At 40.3% G+C, this 13,273-nt stretch overlaps 1 long non-coding RNA gene across 3 annotated transcripts in view; it reads right to left on the bottom strand.

Annotated features, from left to right (window-relative positions):
* Nucleotides 1–1,271: 1,271 nt before the first annotated feature.
* Nucleotides 1,272–13,273, bottom strand: part of LOC308459254 — a 106,828-nt gene continuing 94,826 nt past the window's right edge. The window contains exons 2-4 of one of the 3 annotated variants that reach the window (XR_013977942.1): nucleotides 6,514–6,697; nucleotides 4,587–4,645; nucleotides 1,272–1,466 (exon numbers count right to left, since the gene is read on the bottom strand). This is a non-coding gene — a long non-coding RNA (uncharacterized lncRNA). Of the gene's footprint in view, nucleotides 1,467–4,586; nucleotides 4,646–6,129; nucleotides 6,698–13,273 lie in introns of those variants that run through there. The other 2 variants (XR_013977943.1, XR_013977944.1) reach the window with 2 other exon arrangements.

Here is a 13,273-nt window from a genome sequence, read left to right as displayed (position 1 = left end):
GAAGTCCATTTATGCCAACCTGGTTCCTAACCTGGTTTTGGACCTGGTCAGCCTCAGCCAGCACAGCTGACAAAGGCTAAGGTACAGCAATGGTGGCCATCTGCAATTTTCACCACCACCACCATTCAGTATTTTTTCCTCTCATTCATCCCAAGATATACAGAATACACCTTTGCTGGAGGTTTTTAAAGAGAGGCTGGATGGCCACCTGTCAATACTTCCATCAGATCCTACACCAAGAGAGGGGTTTGACTAGATGACATCCAATATTCCCTTTGACTCTAAAGTTTTCTAATTCTGACAACATGGGAGGAGGTGCAGCTAGTATAGTGTCAATTTACTGTATTTTCCCATCTATAAGACACCCACCCCCATGTATAAGACGCCCCCTATTTGGGGGACTTCGATTTTAGAAAATGGGGATCAGCGCTATCCGTGTATAAGACGCCCCCCAAATTTTTGACATTATTTTTAGGGGAAAAACCTAGTCTTATACAGTGGTACCTTGGGTTAAGTACTTAATTCATTCCGGGGGTCCGTTCTTAACCTGAAACTGTTCTTAACCTGAAACACCACTTTAATTAATGGGGCCTCCTGCTGCCGCCACGCCACCGGAGCCCGATTTCTGTTCTCATCCTGAAGCAAAGTTCTTAACCTGAAGCACTATTTCTGGGTTAGCGGAGTGTATAACTTGAAGCATATGTAACCTGAAGCGTATGTAACCCGAGGTACCACTGTACATGGAAAAATATGGTATTTGACTGGCATTTGAAACTTGGCTGGTCGGTTATGTTTTCTTTTTCTAGCTAAGAGTCCTTAGTGTATTGTATAGGATTGCATGTGTTAATTTCAAGGTGCATATAAGGATGCAGTACATAAATGTGTGAGCTTGTATTACTTTTAAGACCCCGTTCCTGGTTTTACAAAATAGACATTTCAGTTTTATTTGAACCACAAGTACTCTTGCTAAACTGGAAATCTGAGTGGTGTGTCTCCACCCCTTGCTTTTTGTTGTCTTTTTATGGTATTGCTAAATGTGAGTTCCCATGTTACTGACATGACCAACAAACCAAGATATAATCACTCAGTATGCTTTTTGCTCGGGTTATAGCATCTGTCAGAGCGTCTATCTTCGCGTAAGCGGATTGCTATCCTTTGAATGTCAGTATGTGATTCATTTTGTCATTCCTCCTTTGCTAATGTAAACCATTAGATGCAGTAAATGTTATTTCAGATCAATTTGTGCAACCATATTATTATTAGGCTTCGGGTTAGTGGAGTAATATAATTTATTACATTTTTGAGGTCACTTCCATTCTCTGTCTGTTGCAATGTTGGTAGGATTTTTCACACGCCAGATGCTTTATAATCTCCATTACACTTTCCCATTTCTCATTGCATCATCTTCCTTCTTGACGATAGCAGAGTGGTGTCCAGCCAGGCTTATAATATTGGCTCAGTATCCTCTGCAAATATTGCAAACACTTTAATGTGCAGGTGCTCATAGGGTGATAAGGTGAGAGACATTATAGCCCTGCAAGCACAGCCGGCTTTTAAAGTTCTATTTAACCTGCTACAAACGAAAGGGATTTTCACACATAACACTTGGTGTGTTTTTCCCACATCTGTGGGGAAACCAGAATTTATACTAAATGTGTGGTTGCCACTGAAAATGCCAGCTCCACTATCCCTGGACTCAGCTACATTGGCAAAGAAAAAGCACTTTATATACATTGTTTATGCATTCTAACACTGTGACACCAGATGGTGCTGTGGAATTCCGTTTTTGCTAACCTGATTTTTCATACAAAGTTTGCAACACATTTAACTGAAACACTTCTTTTATGTGTCTAGATCCAGCCCCCGTCTCCCACTGAAATTTATGCATATCATGACCCCTTGCATCCTGATCTCCACCAGCTTTGCAACATCAATAATTGGGTAAGCTGCTTCAAGAGCCTGTTTTCAGGCTGGTCAGACAGGATATTAATGCATGCATGCTTTAATATATAAATGAATGAATGGCAGCTAAGCATGGGAGTCTCTCTCTCTCTTTTAGCAATAGTTGCTTTAGTTTAAAAATATGAAGGTTACTTTAAACATTAGAAACCTAGGAAGCAGTTTGTTTGTTTGTTTGTTTGTTTGTTTATTTATTTATTTATTTATTTATTTACGGCTATTAGCCCATAAACTAGGAAGCAGTCTATGTTATACCATTGGCCCATCAGACTCATTCTTGTCTGCACTGATTGCTGGGAGCTTTCCAGAGTTTCAAGGCTCTTTCCCAGTCATGTGTGGAGATACTGAGGAATAATCCTAGGACCTTTTGTAAGCAAAGCATGTACTAGCTCTACCACTGACCTGTGGCCCTTAGAGATATATCTAGGCTTGCCATACCTGAAATGTTCTGGTTTTTGGGTGTAAAAATGGCATGGGGGGGGGGGGAATTTGCCGAATTGGCTGGCAAAATGTTAGTGAAAACCTGGATGTATGGCAACACAATGGAAAAAGAAGCGGAAACAGCTCAAAAAGCTTAAAATAGAGACCCAGCACAACATCAGGCTAAGCACAATATCGGGATCTTTAGAGTGTGTGCCTTAGAGCCCAGTAGATCGTATCTTTGTTTGCTTATTGGAATCATTGTTCCTCAGCAGTGCTGTGGGATGGAGATTCCCATTAGCAAACAAAGTTTCTTCTTTGTGACAAGATCCTTGTGGCTTGGCTCCTGCTCCTGTTCAGGAAAGGAAGCAAACAATTTTGCAGTAAAGGGCTTTATGCATTTGGAAACAAAGGTGCAGGCGATCCTGATGACTGGGCTGCTGCCAGTTCAAATTTTAATTGCTGGTTTTACATATATTGTGGTGTATTTTAAGTATTGTTTTTAACCAGTTTGCTTTTATTATTTTTTATTCTATGACTGATGCTTTTAAATGTTGTAAGCTGCCTTGAATTTCGACTTGGCAGGATATAAATATATTACATTATAAATAAAGTAATATGAGAGGCAGTTGGGTGGAATCCATATGCATTATGAAATATACTGGGAGTCGAGAGTGGATTTAATGCTCTTTATTCAGCTCATAGTGGTGAGGAGGAATGGAATGGATCCTATTCAACTCAGTACATAACACATTATTTTAAGTTTCTTGGTGGATCAACACTATACAGATTTAGCAATTAAAGTTTAGTAATTTTTTTACAGGGCCACGTTCAAGGTGTTACTTCTGGGTATATAAAGCCCTTAACAGAACAGTTATATATTCTCCAGAAATCTTTAATGGTTTAGTTAAGCATGTTATCATTGAGTAAATTTTCACTTAATTAGACACATCAAATTTAGATTCCCCCCCAACATTTTCCCAGATTATTATAAGCTCCAGCCTCATTTCAGACATCATGGTATATCGAGACATCGCAGTGTTTAGCTGGCGATGTATCATGATATTAAAAACTAGATATTGCCCAGCCCTAGCTGCAACCTTTCCTTGCAGGCATCAGTCAAACCCCATGATCATTTTGATGCTCCATTTCTAACCTTTTCCAACTGTGCCCCCCCAACATTAAAACTCTCTCTGTGTGTTAAAAATAAACTCTCTCTCTCTCTCTCTCTCTCTCTCTCTCTCTCTCTCTCTCTCTCTCTTAAAATAAAGCCTGTTCTGTTTGGCAGAAGATTGTAGCAGTCAATCCTATTGTATAAACCTGGATGAAGCTAAGCAGGATTTTAATTTCAGATGTCGTCTCTCTCTCTCTCTCTCTCTCTCTCTCTCTCTCTCTGTGTGTGTGTGTGTGTGTGTACAAAATCCTGTGTTCTCTTCCACTAACCCCCCCCAAGTGTGTACTTGAGGCAAAGGAAATGAAGAGTCATCTTCCTCATCCCAAGGACATGGAAAGCATAGCCTATCAAATTGAGTATCAATAATTAAGGCCTTTGATGCTTTGAATCATTTAGATAATAAGATTGCTTTGAAGTAAATAAATAACAAATTAGAATTTGTGGCAGTCACAGGTGTTTGGCAAGGCCGGCTCATAATCAAAGGGAAAATGAATGCATTTTAACTCTGTGTAATTAGAAAAAGAAATGAAGTTTATATGCAAATCGTACAGCACTTTAGTAAGAGATAACCGGTCAGATGACTTTTTTTTGTAATTTAAAATTTCATTCGAGGGGAGAATTTGCAAACTATCCATTTCCAATGCAATTTGACTACAGCTGGTTGAGCTGTCTTAGTTACCCTGGGAGAGAGATTCAGACATTGCTGGTAGGATGCCAAGCTTGTTATGGCACAGAAAAGACAACATATGCATTTTAAAACTCATCTCTCTTTTCTCCTCTCCCAGGCTGGTAGCAAACAGGCATCCCTGAAGGTTAGAGACATTGCTCGATGCCAGGAATTATAGCAAAGATCTAGTGCAAAATAAATTGGCAACAAGGAAAAAACATAGACAATGCAATTTATCTAGAGAGTCAGTTTGTAGTGTAATGGCTAGAGGGGTTAGATTAGGACCTTAGCTGACCAGGGTTCAAATCCCTGCTCAGCCATGAAACTCAATGAGTAGGTCAGTCACTGTTTCTTACCATAACTTACCCCACAGGTTTGTTCTGAGGATAAAATGAAGAAGGGGAAACAGTGTACTCCCTGAGCTCCTTGGAGGAAATTCAACAATAAAAATTACAATATGCATGATTATTTACTTTACCTATAAAAATATTTATAGATGGCCATTTTTACAAAATCTCAAGGCAGTGTACAACAAAAGAGACAAAACACTGTTAAAAACAATACAGAATTATCATAAAAATGGTTCGCTCATCTTTAAAGCTTAAAGCACTGAATTGGCCTGTTGACACAGACATTCTGCAAGAGACACCTGAAGGTTAGAACTGAGGATGTCTGCCATATCTCTGCTGGAAGAGCATTTTACACCCTAAGACTAGCGGCACTAACATCCAGTTGACCTCAACTAACATCCAGTTGAGGTCAATCAGGTCTCTTGTGACAACCAACAGTGCTCTTTCATGGGATTTCAGTGATCAAGCTAGGATAGAAAGGCTCAGGTAGTCCTGAAGGTATCCTGCACTCAAGTTGTTCAGGGCTTTGTATATCAGCACAATAAAGTATCACCTGACACAGTAGTCTATGGGCAGCCAGTGCAGATATGCTCCATAGTTAAATGGAAGCAGGCTTCTAAAGGCATACTCCTTTAGAACAAGAGCTCAGTGTGCAAAAAGGGTGTGGCATATGCGATTCTTAGCCTCATTTAGCTCTCAGGGCTACATGAAAGTCACATTGTATTGAAAACCGGGGATATACCTAATCAACTCTTAGGATAATGCACTGTGTTCCCTCTTCTCCCTTCAAGAGATGATTAGTGCTGTTGTTAATTGTCTAGTTGGGCCTATGTATGTGTTGCTGGGCATTCATACACCTGGGTGGGAATGAGATTATTGGGATCGTGGCAAGAAATCATGGAACACAAATACCTTATTTGGGGTCAGCGCCATTACCGTGCTCTCAAAGGACCATAGGTCCCTGGTACAAATTTGCATAAAATCTGCATATGCTGCATATATAGATTCTCCTGGGAAATTTAAATGGTGGGGTCTCAGCAGCAGTGCACTTTTGCAGTGACTCCAGAAGCCCTAGAAATATATTTTTAAAATGTTTTAAAAGTGGGAGGCAGGAGATCTGGGATCTACCTCTAAAGACCGGGGGCTCGGATTGCTTGGACAACCCCCTAACCACCCCCCTGCTTGAATTCCATGTTGCCTATAAGCTGTGGGAGCAATTTAAAAGCACAAATCAAGTAGATCAACATGCTCTGTCATGTTCATCTGCCTGGCAACAAATCCACAAGTCCACTGGAAAGCATGGGATGAATGAATGATGTATAAACAGCCCACGAACAGATCAGAGCCAGTGCAGTGGTCAAAGTGTTGGACTCAAACCCGGGAGACCAGGGTTCTAGTCCCCATGCAGCTGTAAAGCTCACTGGCTGACCTTGGGCTAGTTGCTGTCTCTTAGCCTAACCTACTTCATAGGGTTGTTGTGGGGGTGATATATGGGGAGGTGGAGAACCATGGACACCACCTTGAGCTCATTGGAGGAAAGATGATGATAATGATGATGATGATTTTTATATGTTTATTTGCTTGTTTGCCACCCATCTGACTGAGTTGCCCCAGCTACTCTGGACGGCTTCCAGCAAATGAAACACATTAAGCACAATAAAACATTAAACATCAAAAACTTCCCTATGATGAGTTATAAATGTAATAAATACTGTCTAAAATAAATGCTCACTGCAGCATATCTACTCCACCAACAAATCAGAATGAATGTAGAACAAAATACAACAACAACAACCAGATTATAGTTTAACTTCCACAAAAGCTTTTTGCAAGCAAGTCTGGTTTAATGCTCAATAAACCAGCAGTTTAGAGGGGCCCTATGACTTTCACTGAAAAGTACTTAGTAGAAAAGCTTAGGGCTTTGTTTTTCTCAGGTCCCTTACCCGCTTTCTGTAGTAGCCAGCCCCTATTGTTTTCCTCATTGTTACTTCTCCCATGTGTGTAGTGATGCATCACCATCGTGAACCATTCAGCTGCATGCGGCTCCTCTGATTTGTGCTGTTAACTGTTTTCCACAGCTATATTTCCCTCACCTCTGCTGATTTTCATGCTGGCCAGTCACCTTGCCTAGGCAAAAAGAGAAAGACAGCGAGTGAGAAATGCAGTGTATGTACTGAGCAGTAATCTTTTGCTTAATTAATGCATGCATATTTCATAGGCAGGACACTTAGGTGATTATTTATATCGCAATAGGGGGTGGGATATCCAGAAAGACCTAGGTATTTTTCCTTCTAAATTCCACTTTGAATATTCATTGCTACTTTAAATCCTCTTTGTTGAATTTTAAACTGTCCATGGCATTATTCCAGGGGTGAAAATCCTTTTTACAGAACTTGGTTGTTAGCTTGTACAAAATTCCTAAAGGCATCTAGGAACTCTTTAAGGGCATTTCACTTCTAGAGATGGGTATGTCCTCTGTCCAATTGAGAATGTGTCCATTTTTATTGAAGTTAATTTGGAAAATATCTACTGGACAGCTGAAATTAATTTAATATAAAATTTGATTGATTCCAAAGGGACCCCTAGGGACCAGCAGAGCCAGTACTCAACCATCAGTTGACTTTGGGCCATTGTGCTGCATCTTTCAGCCTAACCTACATAACAGGGCTGTTTTGGGGGTGGAATGGGTACAAAAGAACCATGTGCACTGCTCTGGCTTCACTGGAGGAACTGGGTGCATGGGAGGTAAAAATGGAATGAATGAAGGGGGGCACCACCTTAGCTAGTGTTTGCCTCTTCCCAATAAAATATGGTGTTTGTGTGCCAGGACGATAGGGGTTCCTTACATACTGTGAAGTTCTCACAATTAACATTATTGTAGATATTAATATTGCACAGCTTGAAGTGACTGGGTGCCTAAAAACGGACACCTTTTGGAATAAAAACTGTCTAGGCCCATTAGATTGATTCAAAACCTTACTTGCAGAACTTTCCCCAAAACAGAACAAAAACCAGTAAATGATAATAATAGTTCCATACAATATATTGTGCAAGTCCACCACAGGTTCTTCTCCTCATAAATAAAAGATAATTCCTAGAAGCAGAGGTCGCTCCCTTCCTGCAGCCTCCATATTGCCTGAGGCTGTGTGTTCCTGGAGAACTTCATTACATCCTTATCTCTATAGAACCTGAGAACAAAGACTCAGCCGCCACCCTTCCAAGATGGCGATTTTGCAATTCAGTAGCCTCCCATGTGATCTAAGGTTAATCACTCATGTGTTAGCTTGCAGAGAATAACAGTTAATTATCAACTCAGAGTTCAGAATCCTATTCTTTGTTTCAGTATAGTTCCATGGAAAAACCCCACATTTAAACCTTCAGTAATACACATAGGCATTCTCCATTTCAGTGTGAATTAAATATTTATACTTAACAAACAATACATCCAGTTTGGCCCTTTCATGTGCCACCTACTCCTGTGTTCACAGGTCCATCCTTGGGATGGCCTGATGAAACCAATAAAACCAGAAAGACAATATGCCCATTTATATATGAAAAGCTGCTAGGCAAGGATATGTCTAGGTTAGACCCAGGTGCCTAACCTCTGTCCAAGAGGGACCTATAAAAATGGCTGGCATCATTGATCTTGCTGCAAGTGGCATGATTTTTCTGTTTTCTTGTCCCTTCACCCAAGGGATATGGTGTCCTCTCCTAAGAAGTATGGAATTCTTTAGAGTGCATTTCATTACTCAGCCAAAGGTCACAGGTGGCTTTGCAGGGAAACATCATTAAAGTGGTGTAGATGAATTCAGATAGTTTGCAGATAAGCTTGACTCCCCCGTTCCCTGTCAAAATGGGCTGCATAGAATGCAGTGCCATGGCTACCTTTGTGTGCCTTCCCCAGGTCTGCTGAGGAGAAATGAATCTGGAGTGAAACTGCTTGATCAGCCCTGACTTTGAATTCATTGCCCAAATTACTTGTACGGCATCTTGAGATGAGAGATGGCGTCATTTATAAATAGCAGGCCAGCTGAGAGGAGGGAGGGAACAGTCTTGGTGGCTGCTGAAGGCTTATAGGTGCCGGGGAGAGAAATGTTGTGCACCCTTGACAGAGCTGGAGAGTGTAGGTGGAAAATAGAAAAGAACACGCTGATCGGAAACAATTAAGGTTAAAGGAAACTTATTAAAGAAGAGGAAGGGAGGGTAATTCTAAATAATGAATTTCATTAATTAAAGCAATGTGCTTGGCTTGCTCCATCCGCTGAATATTCTATCACCGCCCTTAATTTATCCACATTGTGCACGAGCAGGTGCACTGACTACCAGAGCACTTTCCTGTACCTCAGTTTCCCATTCATGTGGAATGGAGGCTGCTTTCCTATCTAGTGCAGAGCCAAAAAGAATTCTTCCATGTTTATCCTCTTGACCTTCAATTCACAAGAAAAGAAATTGCATTTGAAAACTGTCAAAGGGGGAGAGGCGGTGTTGGTGAAAGGCTCATGGGTTGAATGTGGGATTTTTGTTGTTGCGTTTAATGAACTTTTGGCAGAAATTGACAGAGAGTTCCAAGAATGGAAATGAGTCAAGCAAATGTGGCCAAGTGTTCATTCATATCATTGTTTCTGCATGTGTTTTAAGTTTGCCAGTGATACATAATTAACAGTGCTCTTTATCATTTCTCCTCCATCCCTAATGTCGAAAGAGGAAGGTAAGCTCAAGGTGAAGGCAGATTCCAAAATATGTTATCCTGCAACTCAAAGAATTATGAACAGCTCCTGATGCTCGAAGGCAGCCTCTGTTAAATCTCCCCATATACAGCAAGTCTTCTTTGTATATAGGTATTTTTAATATAAAAAATAAATGCTAGAATGGGAAATAATATATCTCCAGTGGCTATGCAAATGTAAATCACTATATATCAATGCTATAATTAATGTGACCAAGCTTTCAGTGCAGGAACGAAACCACAAGAAAGCTTCATTGAGTCAGTGGTTTCCGACAAAGATTTGTTTTCATCCAAATTGTGATGTAGTGTTGGGTAAACAAGCTTTTAGAAAACCTGCGGCCAGCTGAAATGTTTCCATGACATTTTAAAATATCCAAATGAAACAGATTGTTAAGCAAACAAAAGAATTCCCTTGCTGCACTTGAAATGCAAATATTATGCATCATGGAAACGGGTACAGCAGGAAATAGGTAGAACTGGTTTTCTTCCTAATCAGTTTCTCATCAATTTCCGTGAGAGAAATGGGATACGAAAACCAACCACTCTGAATGAAAAGGGCATAATAAGGAATATGAAGCTTTCCCCCCAATATTTTCCCATGATTAAATTTAAAACTCTTTTTCTCTCTCTCTTGTCTCATCACCATTGAGGGAAATTTCACACTGAGAAATAAAATATCCTGAAAAGTTTGAGATGTTGCTGTTGTTGTTAACATTATGATTATCACAATGTGACCATCCTCTCAGCAATTGCTTGGCACTAAAATTAAAAATAGCAGATGTCCTACCTACAAGCTTATAATATAAAGAGGTTTAACTAAGGAACTGCAGTTCCTCAGCTTCAACAATAAGGACCTACTTACAAGCTCTGTAACTGAAATCCACACCAGAGAATAACTTAGGAGTCATTGGTGTTACGTACTGAAGTTCTCACCCTGGGCCAGCAGGGGGATACTGTAGATAGTTATGCAAATGAAGGATCGAAAGTGACATTCAGTGATTGGATAGTTTTAGAAAGTTGTTACAGTAACAAGGTACTGGAGCACTATATAAGCAGGCTGACTGAGCCCTTCAGTTCAGTTCTGTTCTGGCATCTGAATAAAGAAGAGCTATTTGAAGAATCGCTGTGTCGTCTGATATGTTCACCCACAACTTAACCATTACAAAAAAGGACTTAATAGTGATTCTAGGCCCTCTCCTATCATATTCTGCCCTGGATCTAGTCCCCCAAAAGGCCTGGTTCTGCCAAAACCTCCTTGACCTCAGTCGATACTACGAGGACCAACTGGTCTTGAATAATGTCCTGCTGGTTCCCCATGTACTGCATGGTGTGAATGATTAAAGAGTATATTAATAAGCAGTGCATTCAAAAAAATAAACAATAACAGGAAGATGAGGCAGTTTTTTAAAAAATGAAAGAAATGCAAAAACTTTGAAAAGTAAAGCCAAAGATCGATCTGTTATAAAGTTTTCTCATCATCTTCTTCACAAGGTTTATGTTTTTTTGTCAATGAGGCAACAGTCTTGGCTTGTGTCAGCATCATACAATGAGAAATTCAGCAGTCAGTTTATACTGAAAGATAAACGATCTCTAAACTGATGTGATTTCAACAAGAGAAAGCAGTGCAAATTATGAAATGTCGTGATTTTGAGTACATTTTTGAAAAAAGAGCCATGCAGCTTTTGGTGCCTGGATATAAGTTGATGTTTATCTCCCTCTTGGATTGATGGAGCAAGTTTCACGAATCCATAATGGAACCTTGTGAGATGTTGAATATATATATATATATATATATATATATATATATATATATGAGATCAACCTTTTCAATACTTATCTCATGGGATTTTAATCAATCAATTTGTCACTGTAGTCTGATCTGTGTCAGGAGCTGGATTTCCAAGCAGGAGCTTTCTTCCAATGCAAGAAAACATTTTGCAAACTGCAGCTCCTTGTGTTACTGCTACTGCTGTGCCAAAAGAATTCTCCAGCCTTCCACTGAGAATTATCCATCAATTGGTGAGAAAGGAAATTGCATTGGAAACTATGAAAGGGGAGAGAAAATAATGGGTGGGGTGCATAGCTTTAGTTGCACTTACCTAAGTTTTGTGATGGACGAGGATGCTTGTGAGTGTCCTTTCTTTCATTCTACATATCATCTCACCAGTGGTCTGTGCTTTGCAGCCTCCCTGGGTGTCCATGCTTCAGTTAAAACTCATGGGGAAGATATCATAAGGTAACTTCTTTCATTCAGTAAATATGGGCAGCCTGGGAGGCTGCAGAATACTTTGGGGGGGGGGGAATACTGGAAAGAAAAAGGACATACCCTACCACCAGCCATCACACAATGATAAGGTAAGCTCAAAAACCTCAGACCCACAGAAATATGGAAGAATTCCTACAGGCTCTGAGAATGAGGCAGAAGAACGGAAGTTTCTTCCGCAGTGGAATTTTCTTTTCTTCTTCCTCTTCTTCTTTGAGAAAACAGAGGGCAGATTTTGGCACAGCAGTAGTTACTGCTAGAAGGTGATAAAAGCTGGCAAACCCAGACTGATGGGTGCAGGGGGAGGGAATTGCAAAGATGTAGGAGGCAAAATACTTTCCTGGCTAATACTGAATAATAGGGCGTCACTGACATTGGGAGCAGCCAGCTAAAGAACAGGGGCTGGCAATTTTGTGCCACTACACTTGAAAACAAAGAAGCCAAGTGCTCTGTTTAATCTCTTTCCTCTTTGAAAACTTTGAAGTATTCTATGTGGTTCTTGTAATCTCCTCAGCCAGCAGGAATTCAAATGCCTTTAATTTGGTAACCTTTTACTCTCCATCTTCTAATTATATTTCCACCTCTGTTTATCATCTCTAAGCATCCCCTGATGTACACAGATCCTTTTGGAGGCTGCAAAAGGACCTTTCAAGAAAAGAAAAGAGGATGCTTTAAGTCTTCTTCAAGAGGTTTCCCTGTCTTTGCTTATTTGTCAAGCCATTCCTTCTAGCTTGCTTGTTCATTGTTATCTACAAAAATAAGGTTTTGAGGACAAAACAGGGGAGGTTCTTCTCTCTATTTTGCACTCAGACAGATGACAACAAGCTGCTTTATGTGGACCTCCAGAGGTATGATAGACCCTTCTGCATGGTGCTGTCTAGTGGGCTGTGATGAATGTTGGACCCATATGGCCAGGACCGATTGCACAAAGCTTCCACACTTGAATGTCACCTCAGGGAAAGGCTAACAATCTGATGAGAAAGGAAGGCAATTATTGGACCACTCCCCAAGGGTCTGGAATTCATATACATACCACAACTAAATGTGATTGCGCTATGTGGAAATGCAGTGGTGCACATGCCATTGTGAACCTAAGTGGAGGGAGATTGGCTGCTCCTGAGCCACTTGGCAGGCCTTGAGTATAGCTAAATTTTTGTAAAGTGGTACCTTCGTTTTCAACCGCCTTGGTACTCAAACAACTTGGAACCCAAACACTGCAAACCCGGAAGTAAGTGTTCTAGTTTGCGAACATTTTTCGGAAGCTGAACATGCTCTGTTTTGAGTGCCACACTTCCATTTTTAGTGTTACGCTGAAGTCTGTCTGTTTCTGCTATTTATTTTGCATTTTTGTTTTTGCGGCTTTTTTGTTTCGTTTTTGTGACTGTGTGGAACCCATCGATTGATTGTGTGACTGCAGTACATTGTTTATTGCTTTCATTTTATGGATCAATGGTCTCGTTCAAGAGTAAAATTCATGTTAAATTGCTGTTTTAGGGATTGTTTTAAAAGTCTGGAATGGATTAATCCATTTTGCATTATTTCTATGGGAAAGCGCACCTTGGTTTTGGAACGCTTTGCTTTTGGAATGGACTTCCGGAACAAATTAAGTTTGAGAACCAAGGTGCCACTGTATCTTAACACAGTTTATACAGGTTGCAAAGCTCAGCTTTCTTTGATGTAGAATTTGGGTTGGGTCACTTGTTGCAGAATGTTT

This window comes from Podarcis pityusensis (genome assembly GCF_964106645.2).
Source record: "Podarcis pityusensis genome assembly, chromosome: 1".
NCBI lineage: Eukaryota > Metazoa > Chordata > Lepidosauria > Squamata > Lacertidae > Podarcis > Podarcis pityusensis.
Note: the sequence above shows the minus strand (reverse complement) of the source record. Positions and strands in the feature narration are given on the sequence as shown.